This window comes from Cucumis melo, chromosome 12, assembly GCF_025177605.1.
Source record: "Cucumis melo cultivar AY chromosome 12, USDA_Cmelo_AY_1.0, whole genome shotgun sequence".
Classification (NCBI taxonomy): domain Eukaryota; kingdom Viridiplantae; phylum Streptophyta; class Magnoliopsida; order Cucurbitales; family Cucurbitaceae; genus Cucumis; species Cucumis melo.
This window is the reverse complement of record NC_066868.1, coordinates 27,359,413-27,379,610: the sequence shown is the minus strand read 5'-3', so window position 1 is coordinate 27,379,610 and position 20,198 is coordinate 27,359,413. Positions and strand designations below refer to the sequence as shown.

The 20,198-nt window shown below is 29.9% G+C and overlaps 1 pseudogene; it reads right to left on the bottom strand.

Moving 5' to 3' along the window:
• Positions 1-14,620: 14,620 nt before the first annotated feature.
• LOC127144195 (40S ribosomal protein S27-2-like) lies at positions 14,621-16,090 on the bottom strand (annotated as a pseudogene).
• Between the last annotated feature and the right edge of the window lie 4,108 nt (positions 16,091-20,198).

Sequence of the window (20,198 nt, the reverse complement as noted above, 5' to 3'; positions counted from 1 at the left end):
ATTCTTGAAGGGATTAGAGTTCTTTTGTGGGCTAAATCGAGTAAACTCATATCAAGAATTTCCATGCAAAAAAATGGCACATTTAAATGAAAATAACAGTTTTCCATTTTATCAAATAATCTTAAACATAGTTCCATTTTATACATACTTTCTCATGTTAAAAATGATAAATTTATTGATCAACTCAAAAGTTTTATCGAGGTAAATTTGAGTTGAATGGTTTGAGAGTTTGATTGTAGTAATATTTAAAAGTTTAACCGTAAAATTCCAAATTTTAAGTAAAACAATTTGACGTATATTATATTTTATCAAATATGAAAATCGTTAAAAAGATAAACAATTTGACGAATATCTCTACAATATTATGATATTATAATTATCCACTACAAGCATAAACTAACGTAACTTTGATTAAGCATCCTATAGACTTCATGTTATAAGACATTATTGGATGAGATATATAGTTATTTTCAAGACCGTAATTGCAATAATTAACACTTTCACAACTAAAAAAGAAAGTGTAATAAAATATATCTATATAAATTTTACGATGGCTAATTCTCAATTTTGCTACATATATAAATTATTTTACATTGTGTCATATATTTACTAATAATTTTAACTTTCAATTTTTATATTTGCAACTACGGATATATATTTTCGTCAACATATACCAAAAATAAAGAATTGAAGCTTGTGCCTTAAAAGAAATTTATTCATAGAAGTGTATATGTTTGGGCATTGACAATTGAAATCATGGAAATGATCAAAGCAAATATTATGCAAATATCATTACTATTACTACATCATTTCCAAGGGTACCTTAATTCATAGCTATTGTTAGCATGGAAATGGAAGGAAATACCAAATTTTCCAGCACTCCAATTGCAAACAATATGGTCACAATATTCAGTGAGATCAGATTCATAATATTCTGGCCAGAAAACCTCACCACTTGCTTTTCCATATTTGCTTTCAAAATTGCACCAAAATAATGTGGTTTGCCAAAGATTTTCATCAAACGCCCAGTTGTATTTTTTCCTATAGCCGAGTACGTGCACGCCCAGATCGTCGTCTTTCGACTTGCAATGAACTGTTAGACTAGAGTAATACATATGATTCCAAATCGTCACTTCCCACGACGAAAGTGGATCTTGTAGTTTGGATTGGGCAAAACACGACTTAATCATCGTGTTTGATTCCAAAAAAAGAAATAAGACGAAACATAACGTGTTTAGAAATTTCATGATTTGATCACTTTTTTTGTTTCTTGTAATAATATAACTATTTTAGTTTTTGCTTCAAATATATATATATAGCCAAATTGAATTATATTCCTTCGTATGGAAGATTAATCTTTAATTTCTTTACCTTATTTATTATACAGATATATGATGTCTAATATAAAGAAAGCTATTACTTAGATAGGGGAGATGAATTTTGAATTGACAATTGAATTTAATTCGATAACTACTCCAAGCTATTAATAATGCATAACGCTAAACGGATAAAAAATTAACTATCGTACCATTACGTTGAATCGTATTTTGTTCATGAACAATAATCGATATAAAACGGTAACTTGCATTCTACGATTCAAATCTTTAAGATTAATATAATTGATGTCTTTTGACTTCAAATCGGGTCAATTTATGTTTTTATATTGAATAGAAATTTTAGGGAATATTAGTTAATATAGGACAATATTAATAAATACATCATTATTTGATATCAATGACATTAAAGAGTATACACACACACACACAAAGAATAGGACTTTTAGGTTAATATTTTCCCCATCAAAAGGAATTATTTTCGAGGGTGAAAAATAATCGATGAGGTTTAGTCTTTTTGCTTATTTATTTTGAAAAAGAAAGTAAGGATTTGGGGTTAAACATGTACACATAATCACTTGAAGAGTATGCAGAAATGAAGGTCCATCGGAGGAGTCACTGCATGCATCGTCATTTCCATCGATAGGCTATACGATATTCCTTGAGAGAAGCAAAATACAAGTAAATTCCATCACTTCGACCAGACCAAATGCAGTTATGACCTTCACATTGATCACTAAGCCGATTTCCTATTTCTGGCCAGAAAACATCACCAGAAACCTGTCCATATTTGCTTCTAAAATTGCACCAAAACAATGTAGTTTGCCAAATATTTTCTTTAAACATCCAATACCATTTGTCTCCTGAGTTGATCACATGCTCTCCTAAATCATTGTCTTTTGACTTACAATGAACTGCCAAAGTTGAATCCATCAAATCATTCAAAATGGTCACTTGCCATGGGGAAAATGGAAGTTGTACTTTCGATTCTTTATATATTAATGGATCTAAACATGATGACCTAATAATCATGTTTAACTCCAAAGATACCAACAAGAGAAAACACAAACTGTTTAGAGGCTTCATCGTCTTCATTTTCTTTGGAGTTCGATCTTAATTTTCTGATCCCCAACCCTATTTTGATTTTGTTTATGTGGTCAAATTTAGTTCCTATTATAGTCAGTTTCCCCCAAATTTCTTGTCTATTAAAAGAGTTTTGTTGTTGTTGGTGTTGTTATAATTACTAATCTTGTTCTTTGTTAGATCATTTCAGGTTGTTGTACATTCTATTTAATTCTTGTATTCATCAACATATCTATAAATAGGTTTGATTTAATTATGTTCATTCAATTACTTTAATGAGATCTGTTTCAATTCTATTTTTATGTTGGTCAAGAATTTCTTATTACTCTTTTGTTTCTATTCAAACAGAATACATTAATAGATGGATGGTAGGTATTTGGTTAATAGGGTGAAAAGAACTATTCTTAGATCTATTTTAGAATTTCGTGTTCCCACTATATTTTGATTTTTTTTCTATTCGATCTTGATGAACATGTGGTTTGAGTTTTAGGATCTAAATTCTAAGATCAATTATATTTTTGTAGCACATATAATATTTGATTACATGCAAAAGCTCGTAAAGATAGATAGAAATATCTTTTCAAAAGAAAAAAAAAAAGATCGAAACAAATATCTTTATAATATTTTAGTTAGATTGGGTCATGTTTTGAGTGTTTGGCATAGATGTGTGTGTTATTTTTCAATTAAATACGAGTTTGAAACGTATTATACACTTCATACAAAATATTAACATATTAATATTGTAGCATTAAATGAGTTATGGCTAGTAAAATTAACTTAGACGTATACCAATAATATCAAAAACTACCACAATTTTAAAAATGCACATTTAAACCTAAAGTATTATTATTGTCAACTTTGATATATATATTTTTTTTAAATTCTAACAATCAAATTGACAAGAAGAAGGAAATAATATGAATATTGATAAAAGTCATCTCAACTTTGAGTTTGAAGGGAAAGAAAGAAAAAGAAAATAATGGGACGATGAAATTTTAACCTCAAAACTAATAACTTTGTACGCTAATAAACATTTACCATTATCGAAAGAAATTAACATTTCAACTTTGGGAGTAGAGATTAAAATTTGTTTGATTTTTCTCCGTATCAGTTTTATTCACTGTATAATTTAATAAATTATTTTTCAAGAACAAGAAGTGTATGAATATTACTCAAATTATATGTTTGAATGTTACATTTGTGTACAATAATCAAGTTGAATTGACATACAAAGGAAGGTGAGTAAGGGTTACACAAATTACTTCCAAGTGTACTTTGTATGATAGACCTTGGAAGGATGATGAGAATACAAGAAAACCCCACCAACTTGAACAAACCAAACACAATTATTTTTTACACATTGATCAGTAAGTCGGCTTCCATTTTCCGGCCAGAAAACCTCACCAGAAACTTCCCCATATTTGCTCTTAAAATTGCACCAAAACAACGTGGTTGACCAAAGATTTTCTTTAAACGTCCAGGAGTACTTCCCTCCTTGTTTTATTACCTGTTTCCCCAGATCGTTGTCTTTCGATTTGCAGTGAACCACTAGGTTTGAATCTGCTATGTTATTCGTAATCGTCACTTTCCACTCAGAGAATGGAAGTTGTACCTTTGATGATTGTGCTAAACATGAGTACTTGTTTGATTCCAAACCAACCAATAACACAATACATAAAAGTATGTTTACAGCAGACTTCTTCTTCATCTTGTTCTTCTTCACATGAACACAACCCTTTTTGATTTTATGTTTCCATATATAACCCTACTTTTGAGTTCCCAACAGAGCTCTCGTTTAGTTGCTATTGTTAAAACAATTTTGTCTTCTTTTTAGTTCCTTTTCACAAACGTTCTACATTCTGTTCGATCTTTTTATTCATAGTATTCCTATTAATAGCTATTTTCATCACTTGTAATATTGAAGAAAAACTATCCCTTTTGTAATGAATCACATCCAATGTTATTCTCTTCCTTGCATTTATGTTTATCTCATTTATTTTAACTAGTTAGAGGACGTGTGTATGATCCGATTTAACTTCGAAAAACTTTTTTTATCTACACTTAACTTGTTTGATAATTATGATAGTTTTTTCTATCTTAAGAGTGCAAGAATTGTATTTTTATCTAAGTTTAAAAAACAAAAACATATCTTTGAGAACTATAAAAAGCTTTTTTAAATTTGATTTTTAAAAACATCAATAATAAAGAGTATATTTATCGAATAAGTTCATATTTTTTGCAAAGATTTATGAAATCTCATCCTACAATCCCACCCACAAACACAAATTTATTACTATAACTAAGAGCCTAACACTCTTTAAAAATTATTAATTTTAAAATAAGACATTTGAATATCAGTTCAAATATCACTGTTGTCATTTTAATGTAAACAACCAAGAATTTATAGTTTTATTTTAGTATAGAGTGTAATAAAATAAATATAAACTTTTAGTTTCATTATTATTTCTTATAATTATTAATACTAAAATTATCTTGACAATTTTCCAAACTAACCCCTCCCAAATGGATGTATATAATAATATTATTGGAAAGTTCACATGAATGCTCATTTTTATCATTTTATTTATACCCAATAGGCACATAAAAATAAGAAAAAAAATCTTGAATTTTGAATTAAATTTTTATATCTAGCCAAATGAGTTACTTCTCAAAGAAAAAAAAAGTTATATATTACTTATAAAATTTTAATATATTTGTAGATATTTTCTACCTATTTTAAATACATTCCCTATTCACTTCTAGATTCTCTTAAATTTACAATTTCAAACTAGCCTTACCGTAGATCACACACTCTTAATGGGTTATATTAAGGCTAAAATTAGGCATTAAATAAAAATCTTCACCAATTAAATTCATTTCAACAATGTGCTAAAAGATCATAAAGGGAATTTGAAATTTCAACAAACACATACATTATCTTATCTTATCTTAACTTCTAATGTGGACTAAAACGAATTGTTTCTTATGAATATAAATATTAAAATGATCTTCTTGTCAACTTTTCAAAACAACCAATAATAATAAACACCAAGAAAAAAAATCGATGTATTTTTTAAAAATAAAAAAGAAAAAAATATTGTTTTTGAAAATTCTGCATTTTCTATTCTGAAATTTGTGTGCCTTTTTTTTTTTCTCGTTTTTTCAAATTTACAACCTAATAACAGGAAACGACGTCGGTTCTCACGCTAACACGTGAAAAAAAAACCAACCCTAAAAGGGAAAAAAAAAACCCAAAAACCACCATCCCCCTCCGTTCGAAAACCGTTTCTACAAAGCCGATAACGACTCCGGCCGAAACGGCACGTCGGAATAATCAAACAAACCACCCAATGCAACAAACTCTCCACCGCCCAACCCATTCTCTTCCGCCACCGCCGCACCGGAACCAATCCCCATTCCCAACTCGAACGAGTCGTAACACGGAATCTCATCACCAAACCCCAAATTCCCTTCCAACTCGAATACATCAGGAGAACGAGAAGAAGCAGGAGGCATGAAATCAATTGCCTCCATCTTATTCCCTTCCGTACTACTCGAACCTCCACTCGGCGGTAACCCTAACTCATCATCCGACGCCCCAAATAAATATCCGAGTTCCGCTTGAGGGGTTTCATTATTATTTTGATCCACCGACGAGGGCACGGCTTGAATCTCTTCCTCAAAGCTTTTAATAAACGAATCAAGTTCAAGACCTTCAATACTCTCATCCCGCTCCGGTACAACGTCTGAATCTTCAAGAATATTGAGTAACAACTCATCCTGAATCTCCTCAGATTCCACCAAATCATCAATACTCAAATCACCAGCAACAGCAGATGTATCTTGGACAACATTGAAATTCTCCTTAGTGCATGGCTTCACAAATCTCAAATCCGACGAGTTGAGTCGTCTTAGCTTGGACTCGGCTGAATCAGCCAACGAGTCATCGTCGAACTCGTCGCGAACTCGCTTTCTATCCTCGTAGAAATTATCCATGGAAGAAACTTAGAAACAGAGAATGAAAAAGAAGAAGAAGAAGAAGAAGAAGAAGAAGAAGAAGAAGAAGAATTAGGGTTCTAAGTTGAAGCCGCCATTAGAGAGAAGAAAAAGAAGAGGAAAAAATGTGAAGTGTGGTGTGTGAGAAATGGAAGGAGGGAGGTTTAAAAAGAGGGGAATTGAAGGGAAGAAAGAGACAAATACACGTGGCGAATAAAGAGAGGGTTTTGAAAAACAATTTCTCGGTCGTTTTGTTCCACTTTTTTCTTCCTTTTTTTTTTCCTCTCCCAATTTTATCCATTTTGTTTGTTTTAAATTATTCTCCTCCGCTTTTTTTTTCTTTCTTTTTACATATATAAATATATATATATATATATATATATATATATATATATATATATATATATATATATATTTGGGTCATGGTTTTTTTTTCTTATTTAACTAAATTTGAATGAAAATTTTGAAGTCCGTTGCGGGACCCACTGACTTGGCATTGAATTTCGCCTCTTTTTCTTAAAAAATACATTTTTGGGGTTATTTACCTTTTTATTTTTTTTTATTTTGGGGAAATTAATTAATTAATTAATTAATTAATAATAATTTACATCGTTGGGGTCGGCGTTGAATCGGTCTCTACGCATTGGCTCTTGACCGGTCCACCTGAGTTTTGCATCACTGTCCTTTTCCTTTCTTCACCATTCTTCTATTTTTCCTTCTCCCTATATTTTCAATTAACTAATCTCCACTTTTTTCTTCATTTAAAGAATAACCATTTTTACCATCTAAATTTTGACATTTTCTTTTTTAAAAAAAATACTTCAGTTTCAAAATTATCTCGAAAACATTCTCTATCGACTTGATTTTCAAAACCTAAAAACAAAATAATTATCAAACCATACATGTTCTTTGTTGTTACTATTTTTTTTTTTTTAGATATTATTCCTATAATTAGAATTTTGAGTTAATTAATTACGTCCATTTACTTGAAGAATGTTCCAGAGTCTCTATATAAACAAATCCCAGAGTTTACGGGACAAATAAACAATTGAAAGCCAAATTCAAGACTATTTTTGAGTGATTCAACATTTATTCTAGAATTGGATAAAGTTTAGATCAATTACTTTTTTAGGAAACTATTTAATATAGAGTTTTCTACTCCATCGATTTAGTCAAAATTACTATGTTCCATTAAAAATTTTAATTAATTAAGATGTATTAGTTAAGATTTGATTCTTAATTTCCCACTTCAAACTAAACACTTCAAACTTTAATAATAAATAACATATCAGTGATTAAAAAAGTCCATACGTTGAAGAATAATATTATAATTATCCTAAGATTAACCATTAATTAAACTAAACTAAATTTTGTGGACTCAACGTTCAATATGACTTAATACAGCGAGTTTTAAGCTTTATAGTACTTATTTATTTACCATTAATTTTAATTTAAGGATTAATATAATTTGAGTTGACATAAAATTTTTAGATTTTCGTATATTAAAATTTTGATTAAATTACAAGTTTAGTGTTTGATTCTTTTGATCTGTGAATTTCTTTTGTAGTGTTTTTACTTTCAAACTGATGAAAAACAGTGGCTTTAAACAGAATACTAACAATTCGATGAAAACGACGTAGAAAAAAACAAAAGGAAGAAAAGGAAGGTTGTTTCAAAAGGAATTTAAAGTAAATAATTAATTGTAGTATTGTTGAAAGAAGCAACATGAATAGTGAGTTTCTTTCGTCACCCTTTGTTTTATTATTTTTCTTAGGACTGATTCTATAAAACAAAATAAAAAACGAGATGATTACCAAAACGAGTCTAGATGATTTTTATATTAATATTTGATCAAGAATTTAAATTGTTTTTATATATATATATAAATGAAAAATTAAGTGTTATGAAGTGCTTTTTCTAATTTTATTTTGTGAATGTGACGTAATTTTCCAATCTTAATTGTGTTTACTTTTGGGGACAAATAGGTTTTGAAAATACAAAAAAGGTTCATAAAATTAGGGGACTAAAAAGGTAAGTTAGTGAAATTAATTAAAGAAAAGGGAGGGGAGGGGGGGGGGGGGGGTGTTTCACGTGAAGCATTTAACGCCTGCATGAGAAAACGAACAAAAATGGTAACGATGGTAATGTTGCCGTTTTGACTGCCGTGTCGCCGCAGTTTCCCGGTGGTAAACGGCAACCTTGTCTCCAAGTAATTGCTCGGTGGGTCCCTATCCCAAATTATAAGAATTAATTCCAATCAACGCCTCATATTTATTCTTTCTTGTCATCACCGTTCACACCACTAGAACAAGTCAACTTCATCTTTTATCAATTTCCATTAATTGTTTTAGACTTCCTTTTTCTTATTTCATATTAGCCAAATAAACACAATATGTCCTAAAAATACTTAACATTTTGCTTATGTCATAATTCACTATTTTATTTTATTAACATGATAACGATCGTCGTCTAAAATATCATAGAAATGTTTGATGTGTTCTTTTATTTTTCTTACACTTTGTTAGACTTGTCTTAAAATAAGAAGATTGTGATAAAGATGGATCAATTGTATTAGGATGGTACATGCGATATATTAAAATGTGAGGAGCAATGACTGATCCAGAATTTTAACTTGAGATATAAGAGAATTGATAGTAAAATAACTACTAAATTAATTATAAGTATTGGAAATTAAATAGTTTTTTATGTATATTATATAAATAAAATTGAGAGGGACAAGTACTCTTAAGCCTATATTAAATATCTGGATGGTAAAACGGATCATCCACTATTAGAAGATTTATTTTATTCAAACAAAAGTAGCTCAAAAATTTTTTGATTTTGGATTCAATCAAATAACGGTAAGAAATATTAATTCATTTTATAAAAAGGAGATTCAAATAGATGCTCAATAATAATAAAACGAAAAAAAAAAATCAGTAAATTTATTTTTTATTCAGTTTAGTTTATTTCTCAATTATTGGTATTTTCTTCTTTGTTTCAAATTTACTTTTATTTTAACTTTTGTTTTGAATCGATATTTTTCTTCTATTTTTAAATTAAAATTGAGCTAGAAAACTAAAATTAAAACTATTTAGAAATATAGTTTAAAAAAAAAAACTCTTTAAAAAACTTAAATCAATTTACATTTTCTTAGTAGTTTCAATATTTACTATATTTGAATATACTCTAAAGTTTATTTTAAGAACATATAAACACTCCTCATTCCGTTCGATTTTATTTTAATTTAAACCAATTTGGATTAATTCTATTTTATTTTCTCTAAAAAACAAAAACACTCTCCAAAACAATTATAGGTTATTTTAATTATCCTGACTTTTTTTAGAATCTTTTAGGAGAACACATAATTCAAATTCTAAAAAGAAAAAGAAGTGTTTTTAGTGCTTATTAATTGGGAAATTAAATAAAGTTCAATTTAGATGTATGATAATTAGTTTGTAGTAAAAGATAGAAAATTATTATTCTCTGAATTTGTTTGGGAGAAAATATAGTTTCTCCATTCCCTCCCTCTCTTTTCTCAATAATAATACTCTAAATTCATATACTAAACTTTTGTGATATAGATTCAACCACTAATGGTGTGGAAAAATAATTTTAATATTTTAAGTTTTTTTTTTTTATTAAAGTCACATGCATACTCACACCAACCCTATGTATATGATAGAATATTGATTCCTACCATCCAATTTGATTTTGTTTTAATCCACGTAACAATAAATATCTAAATTCAATCTCTCTCTCTCTCTTTTCTTTTTGTTGGAGTAGGTGCAATTAATAAAAAAGAAAATATTCTGATTCTATAAAAATGTCGATAAACTATTAATTTAGATAAATATTTATGATAATTAGGGCATCCAATTAGTAATTAACTTAACCATAGTTTCATCTTTAATCCTTATTTTAAAATTGTTATACTAAAAAATGTTAAATATTATACCATAAAGCAAGGAGATAAGTTTGAAAAAGTAAAATGCTAAAACACCATCCCTGCAAAGTTGATTTTACTAAATGAATAACGAAGGTGACATTTCTAATACCTTTTTTCCAAAAAATTTATATCGATCTATTTACAAAGACATAAAAGTTTACTCACAGTAAAAATCGATTTTACTTAATGGAATTTTACGATATTTTTAAATTAACCCAAAAATATATTTCCACTCGTAGACTTGAAAATACAAAAAGATTCAAATATAGAACTTTTTGAACCAGCACGCCCTACCGCAATTTCAAAAAACTTATATCTAAATGATAGAATTAGAATTTGTTTAGTAAAAAATATACATGTTAATTGAAAAATTTAATAACACGAGGAGGTCAGGTCACATAAAACCTATGTTAATGATAATGTGATAAAAGAAAAATGACAAGAAGACGAAATCTTTTTTTTTTTTTTTTTTTTTTTTTAGAAAAAAGAAAAAAGGGAAAAGAGCAGTGAATTTTAATTTGGTAGAAATAGGAGGGGGAGACGCACAATGGAGAAAAAGGGGAGTTTTCGTGGATCCCAAAGAGGTCTGAGGTGGAGTTGGAGGTGGAATAATTGAAGTGTATCTACAGTACATGCAAGGTGCCACATCATAGATATCACGCCACGTGGTCGCACTCCGCCCTCGCAGCCTTCCACACGGCACCGCTGCTCGACGGTTGTTTCCAACAAACCGCCTTACGGACGCCCATGCCGGATCTTCCGGCGGGTGATTTTAAAACTGTGGGCCCTGAAAAAGTTTTTTTTTTTTTTTTTTTTTAAATGTAGAGGGAGTGACGTGGAAGGGATTGGAGGATGGCGCCGTCACGTGACGCGTGTGGAGGTTGTGTTGTCTGACCCCACCACCACCACCACCACCACCACCTCCTCAGATATTTTCGATTTATTCTATGCCTCCTTTTTCTCCATTCCATTTTCGTATCCTCCAATTTGTCGCTTTCCTCATAAAACATTGCATCTACTCTTTCTTTCTTTCTTTCTTTCTTTCTTTCTTTCTTTCTTTCTTTCTTTCTTTCTTTCTTTCTTTCTTTACATAATAATCGACAATAATATATGAATTTTATGTATTATTTTATTAGTGGATTTGAAATTGAATTTCATGACTTACTTTTTTAAAATTGAGTTTGTTTGGTTGTGTGGTCAAATCGAGATTTTGGTTAAAACAAAACGTGAAAAAGAAGAAAAGTTCTAAAAAAGGGTAGAGAGTTAAAAAGAAGAAGTTAAATGCAATCCAATGCATTGTGTATAGCTTTCTTGTTGTGCCGCGTAATTAGAGTGAAAGCTTGTAACCCTAATTGATTTTTTACTCTTTGCATGTTATGCATGGTGTTTATGTTCTATCAACTTCAATTTGCATGTATCTTTTGGATAAAAAAAAATTGAATAGAAAAACTTGTTAGGTAAACTAAAAATCGAAAAAGTCACTTTTATCGTCTCTCAAATGTCATTTTTTATGTCTTTTAAATGGACACCCACCTGATCACATGAAAAAAAAAAAAAAAAAGGTAATATGATAATTTATGAAAAAGATACAAAATAGACATTTAAACGGTAAAAGTTCTTCTAACATAGTCCTTTTTAGCATAGTAGATATTATGAAAAAAATATTTTGTATAAGTAAAAATTTAGGTGCGACCTAAATATTGCTCAATTAATAATAGATTAAAGTTGGGGCATGCTTTGTGTGCTAATAGTTCTAGCAAATAAATATATAGATGCACTACAAGAAAACCCCCCTATTATGACAGTTGGTTCCATCCCAAATTGAAAGGATCGAACAAATAACTGTCATCAAATGTCAAAAAGCGGGATTTTAGCGGGAAAAGACGGTAATTTCGGAATGCTCAAATACATGACAGTTATTTGCTGTTATGCATTACAAAAATTAATTAATTTTTTTATTAAAATAAAAAATAATGAAAAGGTAAAATCTCTCCTTCACCCAAAACCCTCACGCACACTCCCCTTTCCTTCTTCAAAATTCCTCACGTTCCCGTCTCCTCCCTCAACGCTGCCATCGGCTGTCTCCTCCCCTTCCCGTCTCCTCCCTCAAGCAAAACCCTTACGCACACTCTCCTTCCCGTCTTGGTGACTGGCTTTTTTCTCGGACGATGGTTTATTGCAAGGTATTGTATAGACATTTTTCCTTTCTTCCTTCCTTTGGCCTCTACTCCGGCAAGAAAGTTTGGTCTCGTAGATACTGCTTTTCTACTTCTAGCTGATCTATTTTATCTTTCAATCTCATAATTTGCTCTTCTATCTTCAAAACTTTTTTCTTTAAATTCATAAGCTTTGATTTTGTTTATTTCTTTAAATTCTCCCATGGTCTGGCTTCCCGATGCACTACGTCATTTTCTGAACAACCCCATTTTACTAGAGCTTGAATTGAAATTGGGAAAAAAATTTTAAGGAGTGATAGCTGGAGCATAATGTTGTCCAAAAGAAAAAGGAAAACCACATGTATTTCTGTTTTAGCTTCCTATTATGTATCACTAGCGAGTGAAGTTCTACTTTCAAATAACAAGGTCTTGAGAATATGTTTTCTTGTTTGTAATTGTTAATTTTTCTAGTGTAAATTGGGAAAAAACTTTTTATATTTTCTTAGCACGATGTTAGATCAATGTTATTTTCTTGTTTTAGGTTCAAAAGAATTTCATGTCAATGCATAAAATTGGAAGTTGGAAGTGCAAGATTATGTATGATAGGTGATTGATTGGAACTTAATTTGTATATTGATGGTTTTGTGAAATATATTATTCGCTATATGATGAAGCATTTTGGTAGCTTACAATGTGTTTGATGAAATGCTTCAATAAAGCATTTGGTTGATTTTTAATTGATTTTTGTTTGTTTGAATTAGAAAATCAAGGTCAAGGGAGATTTCATGCCTATGGGAGGATAGTATGCTATTGTGGATTTTCTTTGACATTTGTTGTGGATTTTCATTGATGCCTGGCTGTTACTTTAGTTTTTAGGACATTCATTCCCTTGCCATGACTTTTAGTTTTTTTATCCTCTAATGTGTATAATTTTTATGGTATATCATAGGTAGTTAAGGTAGAATTTCTGAACTTCTCTTGCTAAGATAGAATTAATAGATTTCAAGTAGTTCTTAATATACGTATGAGACTCTTAAAACTACAAAGCTTAAAATAGTGTAACTAAAAACTCTAAAGGGGCCTTCTGGATGATGTTTAATCAAGAAATAAAATTTGATGCTAATTAAGTAAAACTGATGTTGCTTGATCATTTTTTATTAGTCTCTATCTCTACTTGGCAGTGGCATCACCCATAAAACCTCAGGGTGCGTTTGGGGGAAGGGTTGATTTAGGGAAGGGTTAGTGTTAAGATAAAACTAGTGTTAAGTTAAACCTAGTTTTATCATAACCCTTGTTTGGGGGAAGGGTTTAAAAAGGTAGTTTTATGATAATATGTGTTTGGGGGAAGGGTTAGGTGGGGAGGATTAATGGGGATTTTATGATAAGATGTGTTTGGGGGAAGGGTTAGGTGGGTAGTTTAATGGGGATTTTATGATAAAATGTGTTTGGGGGAAGGGTTAGGTGGGTAGTTTTATGGGAATTTTATGATAATGTGTTTGGGGGAAGGGTTAGGTGGGTAGGTTTATGTGTATTTTGTGATAAATTTTATTTGGGAAAATTGTTAAATGGGTTGGGTTAATTAATTTTTTATGTGGTATAATATTTTTAAATTAAATTGTAAATATCATAAAAAAATTATTGCATATTTTTTTACGAAATCCTCGAATTCGTCTTATTCTCCTATTTTATTTGTTGTATGTGTAATGTTATTAAATTAATACATACAGTTGCCGAAATTAAAATAAATTTGTGAACATATTGTGATAAATTTATTACAATTACAATCCGTCTTTTCTATGTGTAATGTTATTAAATTATTAAATACAATTGACAAATTTCGAAATAATTTGTTAAAAAATTGTAGTAATTTTATTTAAAGTCATTGTTTACAATTACAAACTACTTATTGCATATATTTGTAATTAGCGATATATTGTACATTTGTTTTTACTTATTACGTAACAGTTGAACGCCATAATGTTCGAATTATTACTATTCGCCTAAAGATTTTTAAACCGAAGTGAAGGGATACAGAAGGAAAACATATGCAAGTTGACCATTGGAAGATTCTCATGCAAATTAAAATAGTGCACAATAAAGAGTGGATAAAAGAAAGTTAATCTTTTACTAAATGCATCTAAAAATTCAATACACAGCGACCAGATGGGTAATTCTATGATAACCACCCACTTACTCTTGACATATCAATCTACACTTTTAAAAAAGAAAAAACTAAGTTGAGCTATTGAAGGAAGGAAGCCATCCACCGTATCATCAATCACCCTTTCTCCTTAAAGAACACCATTCGATGAGTCTAGCACATCCTCCCATCGGCTGGCATAAGACTGTTCGACAATTAGCGCATACCACAACAATTTGAGAGTGGCTGAAGACAACGGTACTGCATTTTATTGACCAAAACAATCGTCATCAGAAATTTCAATCTACATCATCTTCAAGTAGAATCCAAAAGAGTTGCAAATATATTGAACTAGTGACAAGTGATGGAACTTACATGTTGAAACATCCTTGGCACTTGACGTCCTTCAAATCGTCAACATATGACAATTAAAGCAGTATAGGATCTCATAATATTATGGAAATCAAGTCAAAAACAGAAACATTAACTACTGAACAAAGAGAACTTGGTGATACAACACTAGATTGATGTGCAAAATTTGAACAGTCACAAAAAATGGCATGGAAAGGAAATAGAAGAAAAAGAATACCATGAAGGAGTTGGGTGATTGCACAAGACGCTTGAGCTTGTGCTTCCTCTTCTCTAACTCAACAGTAAATCAATATCGTTTTGAAGAACCTGTAGATACAAAAACAAAACATCTCATTTCAGCAACTCCAGAGTCAACAACCCGATTCGCCTTTTCAAGGCCACAGACATTGGAACAAAAACTAACATTAGATTAATAAGAAAGGGACTATAGCAAAACAACAAAATCAACAAATAGTATCTGCTACACTTGGAAGCTTGAACACAATTAAGAACATTCCATTTGTTTGCAATTCTAAAAAATCAATAAGCGCCAGCATGTGTTTGAATGTTTATAACTTCAATGTTTGAAATTTTTGTGCATAATTCCATTCAAATTTCACTGTAGGGTTCCAACTTTTTATTTAAAAATTAGAAGAATCCCCTTTATTCTCAACTCACGTTATAAAACATAGTATGCCACTAATTTCCTACAATACCCGTCTCCCAAAATATCATTCACATGATTCTCAATCATCAAACATTCATTCAAAGAAAAATTAAATCAAAAAACAAAAAACCCCAAAAGACAACCATAAGTTTAAACGTAAACAAAGGATTGAAATGTATCATTTCTTCTGCCAAAATACAAATCCATCATTTAAGAGAGTATAAAGTAAAAAACCCATAGCTTAAAATACACCTAAATACATTAAACTTAGCATTCATACAATTTGGGAGAAACAAACATGGAAAAGAACATATCGAAAAGAGAACAGAATAGAATAAATCGAGTAGAAGAGGAATGAGAACTCACCATAAATACGAAATAAACAATAAAGAAGTAACAACAATTGAACTCCATCCCAGTGAACATAAAGTAACTTTTTAAATTAAAAAAACCCTAAAACACGAAATTCTCCTCTAATTTCTACTACAAAACAGAATCCATCAACCAATTTTGACAGAGGGTGACGAAGAACGTTTACAAACAAATTCAAGAGAAATTAGAAGCAAACCTGAAGAACTGAAGGAAGGAAAGGAAGACAGAGGAGAACGAAAAGGAAAATCAAATTTATTTAATTATACCTGCCGAACTTCTGTTCAAGGAATCGACACAAATTGAAAATGGAAGAGAATAGAAAGAATAAGAAACGAAATCGGAACTGAAAGAAGAAGAGAATCGAAGAGAAGTTGAAGACGGATTGAGGAGAGAGCAGAGAATCGAAGAGAAGTTGAAGACGTTGAGGAGAGCGTAAACACGGGTTGAAGAAGAGTTTTTAGTAGATTTAATTTGGAAGGGGCAGGGATAAAACCGGGTTTATGGAAACCCTAAAACTAGGGTTTCCATAACCCGAGTACCAAACGCGGGTTAGGGTTAAGTAACCCTAACTCCACAGTGTTAATCTGCCGCCCAAACGCCCTCTCAGAGTTTAGACTTCCATTGCATTTCCTATTTTGTTTGGGTTTAGGTAACCTTGGTAGGGGAGCTGCATCGAAAGGATCAAAGCTTGGCGGTGGCGGTGGCAAACGTTGATCTCTCTATGTTGTAAGCTAAGAAGAGTAGTAAGCTTTTGATTGTCTTTCGAATAGCAAGCCTGAGTAAAAGATAATGTTTGTTTATTTCCAAAATTTTGAATGGATAAATTATTGCACTTATGTTATAAATATCAGAGTTCTGCATTTTGTTTCCTTGTTAAAAAAAATATGAAAGTGGTTTTATTTTTACTGCTTAATGTGGGGCAAGGGGCTTGTGATTCATATCCTTATGTCACTTTGTTGCTTATTAGCATTATTAACCTTCGAGTTTGATGACCTAATTAACTTTTGTTGTGTGTAGTTGTTCCTGATATCATTGTTTGAGCTTCTTTTGCAACTTCTCAAACAATGAAATTCATCTTGTTGTATAAAACTTCTCAAACAATGGTATAAAACTCAAACAATGAAGTATAAGATATATCACACAGGTTAAGTGATATGAAAATCAATTCCCGATATAGTTGAACTAAAAAATTTGTAACGGAATTAAGAGTCTTACATTTTCAACTTTTTGATTAAAAAACCTATTTTGAATTTTGGTTTTCAGATACTTAATTATTGTTTATGATTAGTTAGCAATGTGTACACCCTCTTCTTTGGTTCTAGAATCTATATGTTGCCTTGTGATTTTTAGATGTAGAAAATTTTGGAATCTTTTCTCTGCAAATCTGGCATTTGCTTTGTTGTATATGTCCTATTAAGAGATCATTCCTTGCCCACTTTTTTCTAACATTCCAAATATTAAATCATGTTAAGTTCATTAAATAATTATTGGTAGATAAACTTTTGGTCCCATTTGATAAAGGTCTAGTTTTTAGTTTTCTACTCTTGAAATTTATGTTCATTTCCTCCCAAAATGTCCATACTATGATTTTCACATTTCTTTAAGAAACTGTTAGGTATTCTCTAGTATGGGGTTAGGGGTATAAGGTTAGTTAATTGAACCAAACCATGTGTGATTGTATGTAGTTATTTAAATAACTTGTTTGTAACAAACCATGTATGTACCAACACTTAAAGCGATATTATAAAGTGTATGTTTCTTTATATTAAAGCGTTTACGGTTTCTTTCCATATGTGATTGTATTGGTCTGTGTAATGGCAGAGCAACATGAAAAAGAAAAAAGTGACTAAAAACAAAATTATGACATTTAAATGTAAAAAAAACTGTCATCGAAAAAGTTTTATTGACAGTTAATTAATGTCATGGAAAGTGAAATGATGACAGTTAATAAGTGTCATAAAAGATAAATAATGACATTTAATATCTATCATATAATATTAACAATGACAGTTATCCGATGACATAAAATATAAACAATGATAATTATTAACTGTCATCGAAAATAAATAATGACAGTTATAATTTGTCATAATATATCAAATTCGTGACATTTATTCTATGTCATGAAAAACCACATTTCGTGACAGCTTGGAGAACTGTCATAAAATACTTTCCATGACTGCCGCATCAATGACTGTAAAAAACTGTCACGAAAGCTTTTAATGACAACATTTAACTGTCATCGTATGCTATTTTTCTACTAGTGATGATAAAAAAAACTGTGGTCGTATGTCGAGAATAAAGAAGTTATACGTTCAAATTTCGTGTTTCGTATATTTGTACTAAAAGATAAGTACTTTTTCAAGAAAAAAAGAAAAGGATGGGGCTAAAGGATAATGGGTTTAGTATGTACAATAATACTCGAAGAGAGTTTGATGGATTGAAAAAAATGAAACAATCTACACATTGTAACAAAATTAATCAAATTCGTTCTTTATTTTCTTGTATATATATATGATTGTACGCATTATTCACAACAAAATTAAAGAGAAGTGATCTTGTTCTTCTTCTCTCTCTCTTTTTTCCCTTCCCTTTCTCTATCTAAAACAAAAGTCTCATTCAATCTAATATATATGTATATATGCTTTCTCCATCATTCATTGATTGAAGGAAAAAAATAAATGACATTCTTTGCTTACCCAACTTTCTTTTTATTTATAGTGTTTACAAGCCCACTCTTTAAAAATCAATAGTTATTAACCAGAAATTACATTTAATTGATCAACTTTTGAGATAAATATATATACTTCAAAGGCTTTTTATTTCCTAAGAGGTTAATAATCTCTCAATGTTCAGTACAAAAGGAAAAAAAAAAAAAAAAACCTCAAAAATTCACAAACGTTTAATTTTACATCAATTATGTAAGATATATATTGATTCCATTATCTAAGTATTAACGCCTAATCTTTGATAAGTTCCTATGTTTTGTAACATAAATGTTAAAATACTAAAGATATATGGATACAAGATCGAAATAATTTTAGTGACCAAGGAAGCATTTGTAGAATAATTCTTCGAGGGGAGGCAAAAATAATTAATACCCAAGAAATTAAAATTGATTATCGATTGGAGAGGTTAGAATATTGATGATTGGATTTGTTATTTTTTAATTTTATGTTTATCTTAAGGGGGATATTATATAGTTAGAAATGTAAAATAAATAGATAAATGAAAAATATAATTGGACGAGGACAAACTATGATTTATCTATTTATCTATCTACCATTAAATTAGTCAAATTACTTAAAGCATATGTCACACCATCATGATCATTTTGTTGATATAAATGAAGAAATACAATATTATATAATTTTAAAGTAAAGTCTAATGAGTTTAGACTTTTATCATTAGTTTTCTAATGCAAATTAAAATTACAATTTAACCAATTTTGTAAGTAGGGTGAAGCAAACTTAACTCAATTAAGATGTGGTTTAATAAATACTTGAATTTAATTTATTATTTTGAGTATTGTATTATAAAGAAAATATTTTATATGGTTCTGAATTAAGAAATTTTTTAAAATTTTATAAATATTGATAGATAAGGATAGATAACAATAGATTTCTTTTAATATCACCGTTGAATATATTAACGAATATCTTATAAATATTTTAATTCAATTTATTAGAGGATAATTAATTAAGGAGGGAGAAAAGAATTGAGGTATAATGCAATGTAAAAAGGAGTCTGAAATCATGAAAACAAGTCCTACTAAATCCCAAATATATCCCCTCCCCTCTATTATTAGTTTCTTTTTCTTTTTGAATGTAGAATAAAGGGAATAAGCATATTCCCACTGAGTTATCAATATCACAGATCTCAACTGCTGCATATAGCATATCTCGTTTGTGTTCGATTTTGTTGTAAATTTTTATTAACCGTTGGACTCCCACCTGTTTCTTCTTAATTTGATCTCTATGCGTTGTCTGGGTTGATAGGCTTAAGATAATGTAGTGTTGAGTTTATTGCAGTTTGCTGTCCTAAGTTATGAAAGGTAAATAAATTTAAGACAAAGCTTCAATTATGTTCGATGATTTTTATTTTAATTTATTTTTAACAGTTAAGACAAAGCTTCCAAATTAGGATGTGA